The following is a 14,291-nucleotide window of genomic DNA, read 5'->3' on the forward strand; positions in this document are numbered from 1 at the left end:
GGATATTGCATTATAAGTAGATAGATATATTTAGGGTAAGAATTCATGGATACTATTATCTACACAATTTCTAAATTTTTAGATTTGATTCCGTGGTTTGAATGACCATGACAATACAGCTCTGACAGTGAAACATTTCAAACTAACTTATAAATAACTATTTACATGGAAATGACTCCCTAAACAAGTACTTTTCTAACAATTCTTATTTATATGTACTTCTAATTAAGTCAAATTATCTACATCCACCAATGCAAATTACCGTAATAGCAATTTCATGAAATTTTAGATATATTTCCACAAAGTTCATAATTATAATCACGCTTTCTCTAATACCTATTTAACTTTTTATCCATTCATATAAGAGTGTGCATGTTGGGGGAGAGGGGCTCCTACCACAAAGATACTTTTTCAGGTTTTATCAAAATACAGATAAGTAAAGGGAATTAATTTATATATTTGAATTTTTACAAATTCAGAAAAATTGAAAAATACTAAATTGAGTCCTGTGTAGATGACCAACTGGACTAATATTTATTAATATTTTGCTGATACTTTGCTACTTTTGACATGTAGGCAGCCCTCACTTTGCACACTCACAGGGTAACTAGAATTTAATCTCAATTATCCCTGGAGCTTGGAAAACATGGATTCCATTCTGATCTGCATGTGTTCAATTTAATATGATACTGTGCATTTGAGGACTGCCTGTGTGTGTGTGTGTGTGTGTGTGTCCGTGTGTCTGTGTGTCTGTTTATATTTACCAATAGAAAGGAAATTGTGGATATCATGACTCTTCACTCCTAAATACTTCAGTTCACATCTAAGAAATACAACATCCTCTTACAGGACTACAATGTAATAACCCTAAAATATAATATCTAATTTATAATTCAATCTTATCTCACGTAATAATGTATTTCACCTTATATGTATATGACTAACAATAATTTATATAATTATTAATAATAATAGTGAATAATGTATTTCAATTTCCCCAATAATTGCCTTTTCTCTCAGTCCAGGATCCAATCCAACTTTACATAATGTTTTTAGTTGCCATTTTATTTTTTCTTTTAAAATATACAGTTTATTTGTAACTTTTAGTTGTTTCTTACAACTTTCCTTTGATGCATCCAGGTCAGTTATCTTTGATAACCTGACCTCTGAGTTCTTTCTCCCAAGTGATTTTTGCCTTTAAATAGTTTTATTGTTAGGAACGCACATATACACACAATTACTTTCCACTTCTATTATCATTAATAAAAGATGCATTGTATTCAATCAGTTCTTTTACCGGAGCCATTCATAATTCTCCCACCCACCTGCTTTGACATATATGGCACTTTTTCTGACAGCAACCTTCTATTTCTGTGTACTGCATAGAAAGCCTCTTTATTGAGTGGAAACTGAAATTAATTTTTGCTATTCCCCTACCAAATAAGAACTCAGGTAGTACTAAGATTTTTTTGTTCCAAAAGGCTGAGATCGGCATAGATATTTTTTCTTCCATTATAAACGCTATTCTCTTTCCTTTCATTATGTTATCTTAAAGAAGAAAGAAAAATATAGAGAAGTGTTAGCAACTCAGTCAGGTACCAAAATAATATTCGAGGGCTTGGCATATTACATTGAAAGATTTGTTTCTTTTGAGTATCTCTAACATACTTTCATAATTCCTGATATTTCTGCTGTAACTTCCCATATACACAATCAGCCCCTGTGTAGGTGGTGGTAGGGTACTAGAACTTTTATAAACTTTCACATCTGCTTGTACCACAATGGAACACATGCGTAATTTCAGTGACTTTCCTAGCATGTATTTAGGAACTATATATGCCATACGAAAAAATGTACAGAATATAGGATGTGTAGGGGTTTTTATATTAGTAAATGTTAGCTATCTAGATATGTAATTAATATGTGTATAACTTTTTATATAAACATTTGTTTTCATGGATCAAAACTTTGTATTATTTTTAGATTTTATTCAAATTCAAGGTAGTTAACATATAGTATATTATTCATTTCAGAGGTAGAATTTAGTGGTTTATCAGTTGCATATAACACCCGGTGCTCATTAAATCAAGTGCTCTCAAAGCCCATCACCCAATTTCCTCACCCACAGGCCCATGTCTCTTCCAGCAATCCTCAATTTGTTCCCTACAGTTAGGACTTTTTTATGGTTTGCCTCCTTCTCTGTTTTCTTTTTTTTTTTTTAAATTTTATTTATTTATTTGACACAGAGAGAGAGATCACAAGTAGGCAGAGCAGCAGGCAGAGACAGAGGAGAAGCAGGCTCCCTGCTGAGCAGAGAGCCTGATGCAGGGCTTGATCCCAGGACCCTGAGATCATGACTCTGAGCTGAAGGCAGAGGCTTTAACCACTGAACCACCCAGGTGCCCCTCCTTCTCTGTTTTTATCTTGTTTCATTTTTCCTTCCCTTCTCCTATGTTCATCTTTTTTGTTTTTTTTTTTTAATTCCACATATAAGTGAAATATATATTTTTATATGCAACAGTTGACATGTGTTTTGTTTTTCCTATGCTAAATTGTCAGTAAATGCATAGATCTGGGTTCACCATTTCTTGATTTGTATTATCCAACTTGGAAATATTTTTAAGGAACAAAACATATGGGAACATCCCAGTTTTTAATAAGAAACACTGATTCATAGTAGTTTCTGTAAGTTAGTTAATATAAAATTAAACTTAGAAATTTCTACATTTTGTGATAATTGTATAAGCATATCTACGTTGTTCCACCTATTTCTGTCTTTTGCATGGACAATTTTTAAAATCTAAATTTGGAGTAAATGCATTTTCCATGGTCATATGGTAAAATTTCATTTGCCTATATACCTTTCTGTTCAATTCTCTTGCTTAACCATAGAAATCCTGTTATAGTAAAAAAGTGGTGTCACAAGGCAAACTCAATAAATGCACAGATAGAACTGGACATAAATATGTCTAAATAAAATTACACTTTCTGCTTTTCCAAGAATAAAGATTTATTCACCACTCCACTGCATTATCTAACGGAAAAGGAAAATTGTAATAAACAAATCATATTTTTGTCTGCCTTGATATTACTGAATATTTAAAGAAGACAGTTTAAACAGTTATCATAGTCCTTCCTTGTCAACTTAATAAAGAAAAGGACCTATTAAATAGAGATGTTTTCTATCCTGTATGAATGCGACATCATGTCAAGATGAAGCAGAATATGGGAAGTTACTATAACATAATTTTCAGTTGGCACAATGGCTCTCTTCAGTGTAAAAAAGGATATTAAAATCTGGCTTAAATGTAAGGAATAGAAGTAGAAAGTACTGTGTATTTTTATAGTGACAATGAAGTGTTGGGGTTGGGAATAATTAATTGTTTGTCTTTATAAAACAGCAGGAGTTCACTTAGACAAATAACCAGCATTTATAAATACTTGAAAAAAAAAAAAGGTAAACTTACCAGCAACTACTAATCTGAGAACAAAGACTATAATAACATCTGAAAATAGTCTTTATTTCAGACATGCTATCACTAAAATGTTTACTTCTCTACAAATAGAAGTAAAGCAGCTTTTGGTTAAATGTTAACTTCTGTGAAAAATGGGTACAAAAAGTACTTTACAATAGCAAATGTGCTTTACTATATTGCAAATATGCAATATTAAAACTTTGAAAATTCTATTCCTCTGGATAATATCTTAATACAATGTGCATGCAATATGCTCTAAATATCTATATTTGAATAAAGACTTTCTGAACACTCAGGCATCTCAGTGTTTCTGAATTGAATTGGCAAATAGGTCATTAGTATATTAGGATTTGGTTTACTATGTCTCAACCAAAACATTTCAGTATACCTTAAAAATATTTACACAGGAGCACCTGGATGGCTTAGTCTGTTAAGTGTCTACCTTCAGCTCAGGTCATGATCTCAGAGTCCTGGGATCCAGCCCTGTGCTGGGCTCCCTGCTCAGTGGGGAGTCTGCTTCTCTCTCAAATAAATAAATAAATAAATAAAATATTCTTCTCTCAAATAAATAAATAAAATCTTTTAAAAATATTTCTATAATATGCTAGAACTTAAATAGAACGTTAGCTGAGAATGATTCAGGAAATGTATTCATATTCTGGCTTGTTCCAATTTATAAATGTGCATTTACTTTCAGGAATGACTCAGTCCACTCACATTTATCTATTGGTAATGTGATCAAAAGAAAATATTTGGGTTTAACTTTTTTTTCAGTACTTTAAGGTTACTGTTCATCTCTTACAATTTCATGTTTATGATAATAGCTAAAATATATGTAATTCTCTAGTGGTATCTTAAGTGAATATAGATATACTTAACACTTTTGCTCTACTAACGTAAAATTATATTTATTTTGTATTTCAATTCATAAAAAGAATTTTGTGTGCCTGAATATTTGTACTTGAAAGTTTTATTCTAAGGCATACATGGAATAAGGCATCGTGGTCTGCATAAGTAGCAGGCATATGATAATTTTTTTCCTACTGTGGAATGTTGGTAGAAAAGACTTTGGGAACCTTACCCATGTTTAAATGATAGAAAATATTTTATCCATGTAGATGGAATATAGCGCTCATAAATTTTAGAGAGTGTGACAAGACTGACTCCTAATGTCGAAAGAACCTAGAAACTTGAGAAGCCCAGAGGGGCGTTACCGCAATATTTTCCAATCTGGAGCTTGAAGAAGTCACATGAATTCATTTATTCCTTCCAAAGTGCTTTCTTTGGCCCTGAATGCACAATGGGAATACAATGTGGGATTTAAGGGCTATTGAACTAGTGCTTCCCACTCAGCATTGGAAATAACAATTTAAAGTTGGATCCGGTGCTCTATAGCTACAAGTAACCCAGCTGCCTTGTAGTTTAATAGCAGAGAATATTGCAATATCCCCAAGAGCTGAAAAGTCCTATATGTGGAAAGTTTATTTTTTTCTATAATCAAAATATTGCTCAGCTACATCTATTCACTAAAGCTGGAGCTGTATTCTGAGGCTCCCACGTACCTGCTGAGGCCCTTGCTATCCAGATACATATACCCAACATAGTGCAAGTTATGCTTCAACCGCCAGAAGCCTTTGGATCATCTGCTCTTGCTAGAAGCCTGTGCTTTTGCTGAGAGATGTGTTGTTGAGAATTATAGACAACGTCTGCTAAGGTTGCTCTTACAGCCATCCAGACTCTCACATCGTTCTATCTCCCTTGAGCTCCAAGACTCTGCTAAGGCCCAAGAATCTTCTGAAACCCAGCACTACTGGGACCTCAGCACCCTTGTTTTAGGTCATCATAGCCCGGGTTATCATTTGCTTGTAGCCAGCCACTGCAGTCCACCTTCTCCAGAAGGCACCTTTCAAATCAGGGCAAAGCCACTGTGGATTGTAATCACCCTCTCAACTGTGCTGAGCACACAGCACATAAAAGTCTATCATCCACCCTGGTGATCCTCAGCTCCTCATACATGAGCTCTTACCTCCTGCCCATACGTGGAATTCTAAACCCATGGCCTGGACTTACTTAAAGTTTCTCCATGTGTCTAACTTGCTCTCCTAATGTCCCCTCTTATTTTATATCTAAATGTGTCAAGACTACTCACTAAATATTAGGGTCGCTGAGGTCCCTTTTTTGCTGAAATTCTGAAAAAGAAAAAGGGAATTAAGACTAGCATATGGAAACCAAACTGTCAGTTTTCTTATGAATAAAAGCTAAACCAAATGGAACAACTGCTTCCCAGAAAGGCAGATTTATGCACACTGTACTTGGGGGGAACTCCCCTTGAAGACTACTCAGTGAAAGCATTCCTTTTCCCAGTGGACACAGTGGGTTCCAAAAGAGGAAAAGGACAAGGCTTTGACTAAACATGCCCAGTTTTCTTCTTCTCCATGGAAGAATTAAATGGGTAGTCTTGCTTCCCCTGGTAGTTACTGTCATTACTATTATCATCATTACTGTCTTTCTCTGGCTGTGATTTTCCACAAGTGTAAAATCGGAAATAATGAGAAATAATCATTTCTCATGTGTTTTCTAATATAAAGAAGTGTGACTTTCTCATGAAAATTCCACACATTTGAGTCAAAAATCATAAATTCTCAACTTCTGTCTACTAAGACTGTCTACTAAGGATTGTCTACTAAGGACTGTCTTCTAAGACAAAAGGTTATAGAATTGACTCAAGCTCTAAATGGTACAGGCTTGTAAAATCTGGTGATAACATCCAATATGCAAAGCTCACTTGCTGCAAAGCCACAGAAATGCACTGAGGGCATGACAGTCCCCATGCTGTAGGAATCTGGCAACATCCTACTCTGAGCCAGAGTTAATGAACACTTCTCAGATTTTATAGACCTCAATGTATTTTAAAGTTTGTCACCAATTCCACCTTTCTCCTAATTCTATAAAAAACAGCACTGGGAGATTTTTGTTTCTATCCTGTCCTGGTGTCTCATCTCTTTGATATTCTTTGGTATCTCATACACAAATAAGCAGCCTTCATACACTGTGTAGAGGAAAAACCCAAATAAATATTTACACATTTCTCATTTTCTACTTTTGCCTCCAAATATTCTCATAGCTGAAGACTGTGAAGATCATTAACTGTGAAGAAAAAGAAAAAGATTTTTTCTTTGAATGCATTGAGAATTCAATGAACCATCAGAATATGTTCTTTTTTGAAGAGTTAATATTCTAGTTTTTTTTTTAATGTGAAATGAGCTAAACTACACATTTTTTATTCTGTTTTCCTTAAATATAGATCACAGCATGATAAATAATAGGTTTCTGTCGTGTTAGGCATTTGTAGTCTTAATTTGTGCTAATAAAACACTGTGGTGTTTCTTTATCTGATATTTAATGAAATTGTGATAACATGCATAATATATTCCTACTAAAATCTGCATGGTCTTTAATCAGACCAATTACTAATAAAAAACATCAACTCAAGCTTATAATCCTGAGTAAATACACCCAAGTTAAAATCAAGCTAAGGATTGAATTAAAACCCTCATTTTCCAAGGTGTGTTTTGAATAATAGGTGAGTACATCTAGCTATCTGCTTCCTAGCTGGAAGTTTTCAGGATTGTCTAGATTCACATTACCAGTTCCCTTTGCTCATTATTCCCCTTTGGCTAATTGCCTCCTTTCCTTCATTTGTACTAATTAGACTACATTTTGTTTGGCACATTAGCTTGAATTGTGTCACCAAGGTAAAACAGCTTCAATAAAGCCTAGTTATGCAACATTGCTACTAAGATTGTTATCAATTATAAATTTATCCTCAAAAGTGAATTTAAATAAAGGGTAATTAAACTAAGTAGGAGGACATATATTTCAGATTTTTTGCAAATGTATCCTCAAAAATGCTTTTGTTTTTAGATTTTATTTTTATTTATTTGACAGAAAGAGAGAGATCACAAGTAAGCAGAGAGGTAGGCAGAGAGAGCAGGGAAAGCAGGCTCCCTGCTGAGCAGAGAGCCGGATGTGGAGCTCGATCCCAGAAACTTGGGATCATGACTTGAGTGACCTGAGCCAACGGCAGACTGAGCCACTCAAGAGCCCCCAAAAAAGCTTTTAAATAAAAAATAAACTATGTAGAAGGCCATATATTTCAAATATTACAATTTTAAAGAATCAATTCCATTTTCATATTTTTTATTTATCTTTTAAAAAATTTTTGTATGAACTTCGTGATAAAATAGGCAATCTATGTTTCTTGGATGTGTAACAATTTGTGTGCCCTTAAAGTCTTGATTATGTTAGTTTTTTCACTCTCATATTTCTTGCTGTTGGATGTTGTTAGTCCCAATGTCGTCAGAAACTGTAAAAAAAGTTGGTTATGATCACTGCTATTTGGTGGCAGATTATTTCAAAAATTATAGGAGACTGCCATCCGGTAGGTTCACTTGTTCTATAGTTTTTGCAAATTGATTGTGCTGATGGATTTGTGACCATATGTAGAAGCCCCACCCCAGGAGCAGAAGGTGATTCGTTTCTGGCAAAGATGTTGAAACTTACTAAGCATTTCTCCTTTGCCTGAAGTAGTTGTTCTTGTACATACAGAGGGTAAGAGAAGATTCCAATTCCATTATCTGTTGCTATCAAGATGTTACCCATGTCCTGAGAGACTGCAATCAAACTATTGTTGGGAAGTGGCCATTCAGTAAAAACAGATGGTGACAACAGACACAGGGGACTATAGACAACTTCCAGGTTTGAGAAAAATAGAAGCCTGAGTTTAGCTTTAAAAAAAGAACTTAAGTGAACACTTACTCAACAAGGGAGGTAAAGCATATTCAATAGATTCATGAATAAAAGGGAACAATAGGACATGGCCTAGTATGGGTTTACTGCCATGTCTTAACAGAAAAGCTCTCAGACTTAAGCTGCCATAATAAAAGCCCAATAACAAGTTTTAAATTCAGAAGCAAGCTAATTGACCTTGTAGATTTAAAAAAAAAAAAAAATCAGTAAATAAAAATCCTCCAAGCCCTCAAACTTCATTTTTTTCAAGAAATATTCACTAAAAAGGTTATTTAAATTTGCTACTTACTTCATCACACATGGAAACTACCTTTTACTTTATATTTCCTTTTATGACACTACTATTTGGAATTATTTTGTATCTATAAATATTTTTTTCTTCCTCCACTATAATGTTAGCTCAGTAAGAACAGGCACCTTGCCTCTTTTATTTACTCTGTATTGACTTGGATTGGAAAAGCACATATTCAAATTAAGTTCCCAATAAATAACTGTCAAATAAATGAATTAATTAATTAATGAGAGTAACTACATATCTGCAAAGAATCTGTACAATTTGATGAAGTAATGAATGAATCATAAGTTTATTATCAGAATTCTAATATGTTCCAAAGTTCATTTAGCTTAGAATTAAAGCATAATAGGGTTTTAAAAAATATCTTGGCCAATGGACATTTAATTAATTTTAAAGTGAGTGATAGAAAACTCCACATCTCAATCAGAGGGAGTTCTTTTACAAAGACAGTTTTTTTGTGAGAAGTGTTGAGTATGTTCATTATACTAGTTTCTTCCCTCAGAATTTAATAATCATGCTACATTTGCTGGCTCAGAGATGTAATTGCAATACTGCCATAACTTGGAAAGTGTTATAAATCAAGATTCTAAGTGTTTTTATTCTGGATCTCATCCTTATTTTAATACTACCTGTAATCTAATGTTTCCCTCCTTCCTTCCCTCCTTATTCCTTGACTTGTTCATTCCTTCCTGTTCCTTCCTATTGTTTCATCTCCCTCCTCCCCTTCCTCCTCCTCCTTCTCTCTTTCTCTCTTCTTTTCTTTTTTCTTGATTATAGACTAGCCTGGAGCTTGAAGTTTCTAAATGACTTATAAGTCTTATATAGTCCATTGTGTCACCCCCAAGGGCCAAAATCTCTTGGGGATTCTAATTCAGTCATTTAAGTTATCTATTAATCTATGACTTTTTTGTGTCCTAAAAATTGTTGTCGGTATTACCCAAGTTACCAACTACATTTGTAAGCAGAATTATAAAGGTGAGAGAGCCAAATATGATAAATTTCTCTCTAGTCTGAAATCAACACATAATTTCATACATATTTTCAGGAACACATTATGTATGACGTGAGAATTATGCAAATAGATATAACACATTAGGTTCCAATTGCATAAACTAAAATATAGTAAACATTTTCTAAACTCATTCAGACTCAGTTACTCCGTTAGGGTTGAAAACCTTTACTCTTGCTGTAATAGCTTGTAATGAAAGCCAACAGTCAGCAACTCCTACAGCTATCCACCTGCTACCCTGGCATCAAGGAAAGTGCATCTATGTAATACAGCTTCGCTTGGGCTCTCTGCTACACAGAATATCCAAGTCACATGGCCAGGCAGTTTTCAACTTTAACCTATGCGTGGAGGGGCTAAATGCCTGAATGGAGCTGAAAAGTACAACTTTCTTCTCCATATTGTCATCCTAGACCATCCAAGATAGGGCTTGAACAGTTTTTCCAAATCTGCACCTGACAGCTGTCAACTTGCACAGCTACGTCCTGTTCACAGCTTGCTACCATCATTCACCCTCTCACAACCCTCCTGCCTGTGTCATACAGGAATCAAGGACAGGAAAAGTGAGAGTAGGAGGAAAGAGAGAGACAGTTGGAGGAAAGAGAAAGAGGGCAAAAGAATTCTTTATAAAATTAACAATTGCAGGTGGCAGAGAAATAAGCCTTGGATTGTAAGGAGGCACCAAAAAACTGTAAAGAGGTAGGGTGGGAAGGTTGTTGAAAATTTCTCCATCAGTCTTTACAAGGTTTATAAACACCTTTGTGGCTGTATTTGTTTATGTATCTTTTTTCCTGTGGCCCGATTTTTTATGATTTCACCAGCAAATTTCAGGCTGCAACAACATGTTTGAAATCCTCATATATCAACTGATATTTGAAGAGTTTTTTTTTACACACATACACATATGATATTACATTTCTGATTATAGTTATCTCCTGTAATAATCTTATGGTTTCTAAAATTATGAAGACAAGCTAGACATTTCAGCAGGAACTGGATATGGCAGTGATGGCTATTTGTTTTTTCTTGACTATCATTATTATTACACTCATATGCTAGCAGATTTTGATGTCACAGTAATCTACAAGAACATCAGTTAACGAAGCCAGATTTCATATATATCTATCCATATCCTCATACTCACCATTAAATAAAGACATTACTTATTTATGTGTTCTTAGAAAATGAAGGAAACTGAACCAAAACTGAGATCTGACTCTTTTATCTCTACCATTCATAGTCCCTTTAGCACTCAAAGCACTTATTCAACAATGAGTGATTGAAAAATTAAGATGTGATCTCAAAAACATACTATTCTGATAGGCAACAAAATAAAAAGAGAGAGAGAGATTTCTTTTGAATGTCCCTCAAAATTTTTTAATTGCTTTCAGAACCAGTTTAATGGAAAATAGCTACAGGAAAAAAAAATAAATTTAGGGGATGCCTGGGTGGCTCAGTCTGTTGAGTGTCTGCCTTAGGCTGGGGTCAGGATGCCAGGGTATGAAATCTGGCCCACATCAGGCTCCTTGCTCACTGGGTGGCCTTCTTCTCCCTCTCCCACTCCCCCTGGTTGTGTTCCCTCTCTTACTGCGTTTCTCTCTGTCAAATAAATTAAAAAAAAAAAAATCTTAAACACACACACACACGCATACACACACACACAGAGAAAAAAAAATGGTTCAACTATGTAATGAAGAAAAGAGGAATAAAAGTTAAAATGACAACAGTCAGCAATTCCTAAGAATCTCACCAATTCCTGGAGTTGAAGAGTATAGTTGCTTATCAGCAACCAGAAATGGAAAGCCTGGTGTCAGGGGAGGGCTTTTGAAGGATGCAGAGGAAGGGGAGGCTGGAGTAGCCTGTGCAATAAGTGGCATGAGGGCCTACAGAAGGTAGCTGGGTACCCTTGTGGATATCAGGGAACCCTTAGAAGATTCCTTATTTCTTCAATCTGGGTATTAATTCTATTCCTTTTAGGTCAAGAAGCCAGAATATGAAACTAAAGCTGGATATATTCCCCATTTATTAGTATTGGCACATGCTGTTGGTGCATTTGGCAAGTTCTGGTTCCTGTATGAAGTTTGTCTCTGGTTACAAGTATTCACGAGGAAATTATCTTTCCAGTTTTCAATGTCTTTGAGTCTTTACAAAAGGTATTTTACTTTTTTTTTTAACATATAATGTATTATTTACTTCAGGGGTACAAGTCTGTGAATCACCAGTCTTACACAATTCACAGCACTCACCAGAGCACATACCCTCCCTAATGTCCATAACCCACCCACCCTATCCCTCCCCCGCTACCCCCCAGCAAACCTCAGTTTGTTTCCTGAGATTAAGAGCTATTTTATTGGTCATTTTTCTTTGTTTGCAGTGAGAAAATTGAATCACCTACACTTCCAACTGCTATTATTGAAAGCACCATAAGGTGAAAGTTGACTGTTTTATCTATATCCCTAAGACTTACATATTCAAATTTGCAGAAAGTCCCTTCACACCTTTGACCACAGACTCTCATCATTTTAGTCAGAGCACACTCTCAATCATGGAATGGCATCTCTCTCATTTATATAAAATTTTTTATACCATACCTTGGAAAAATCTATATATCTGGTCTGCCCAAGTCTCTCTCTGGCCATTAGAAATTCTAGAATGACAGATGAGTTTTACCAACAGTTCTTCTTTTTCAAGAATCAAGTCTTTGTTTAGAAAGTCATAAACCACATGATTATTTACTCTTTCTGCTAAATAAAATAATCAGTAAGGAAAATTTAGAAATGGCTTATTTAAAATGAAAATAAGTATTAAAAATATTAAAAAATTCTGTCTTAAGATGATTTACCTTTCCATCTTAGCCATTTCATGCTGTGGACTTGAACCCCAAGATCTTAATCTTGGCTCTAAAATTTGATTCTACTCTGTCTCCAAGTTTGTTTATTGTTGAATAGACCTGCTGTAAATCAGATCTACTTTGTGTTGTTAACTTTACAAACATATTTCATTGGCACTTTCTGGACCCAAGGATATACCTGATTGATTAATCTAGTCTTAATGCCAACAAAATAAGTTAAAAAAGCATTTCCATAGTGTCATCCAGATAGCTAATATTAATTAATTAACATTAATTTTTATAATTTGAAATTAGTTTCTGTAATTTTTTTCAGAGTCATCTGTATTATTAGTTTTCAGAGTCCATGCTCATATGCTTAAGAGGTTTTTTCTAGAGTAAACTATATCATTTCAACTCCTAGTTCTAATATTTATTATCTTCTATGTTAGCAAGTTACTTTGCTTTTTTTATGCTCCTATTTTCTCATTTGTAAGAGAATGACGTTACTACCTAACTCACCATTATTTTCACAATTAAGTATGTAATCCTTACAAAATGAAGGAAAAAATAGATGGACATGGATAAGTACTGAAATTTTAGTTCTTATTATGATTGTGATTTTAGTGTAAATTTATAATAAATAATTTTGTTTTTATTATATGCTGAACAGTCATGCAAAAGATTGTGCAAAGATGCATGCAAAAGATGTGCTTCCCATCTGTTATATTAATAATTAATTACATTATAATTAATAATACATGTTCTACATTTTCTTTAAAATACCTTACTAAACAATACTATCTCCTAACCTAATTATCAAATGTGAATGAATAATTTCAATTCAGTTTTGGTAAAGATTGTGAACTACTAGATTTCTCTTATTTTTACTTTAGAACACTTATCAATTTATTAAAGGTCACGTGTATTTTCCTAGATATTGATCATAAAAAAAATGTTTAGGGGCACCTGGGTGGCTCAGTGGGTTAAAGCCTCTGTCTTCGGCTCAGGTCATGATCCCAGGGTCCTAGGATTGAGCCCTGCATCAGGCTCTTTGCTCAGCGGGGAGCCTGCCTTCCTCCTCTCTCTCTCTGCCTGCCTCTCCACCTACTTGTGATTTCTGTCTGTCAAATAAATAAATAAAATCTTAAAAAAAATGTTTAAAAATCCAGATTCCTTTTACCTAAGGGACAATTTCTTGATAATAATAGTAAGATGAGACTCAATTTTAAAGCCACTAATTGTCATTATCTTAATTAAGTGCCTTCTGTATTTAATCTTTATATGTTGAAATAATACATGTGCAGGAAAATAAGCAATAGGGATATAGATGGAGAAAAAATTGTATGCATTTTGAATGTTGGCACAAGCTAAGGGATCGGGGAGGAAGAACACATGAGTACCCTCAATTTCACTAAGCAATGTGGGTCTATTTGTGTATAGTCCTTGATAGAGTCAGGGTTGCTGACCGGGTTGACAAAGCTCAAAACAAATATGGGCATATGTATGTTATAATTTTGTAAGCACAAACCCATCTTGAAAGCAGTATTTTTGTCAAACAAAAGCTCTCTTAAAAGTGGCTTTCCACTAAAAACAGAGCTTGGATTTCCCCCCACCAAGGGTAATTATTGTTTGAAAATAAAAATCACTGCTTATTAAATCCATCTAAAATATTATTATAAGATTTTTACTGTGCTGTTTTAAAGGAAGCTTTAGAAAGTTGATAAATAGAATACAAAACAACAAAACAAATTACCATTTTTAGGTGGTAGTATACTTTTAAGCCATATAGCAAACTACAGCCTTACTAATCAATTTGGAATTTGGTAATTGTGTAAGAAACAACATAAAAAATTCATCATTTTTCATTCTCCATTC

The sequence above is a fragment of the Mustela putorius genome, unplaced genomic scaffold (assembly GCF_011764305.1).
Source record: "Mustela putorius furo isolate JIRA1106 unplaced genomic scaffold, ASM1176430v1.1 tig00000083_pilon_pilon_pilon, whole genome shotgun sequence".
In the NCBI taxonomy this organism is placed as follows: Eukaryota; Metazoa; Chordata; class Mammalia; order Carnivora; family Mustelidae; genus Mustela; species Mustela putorius.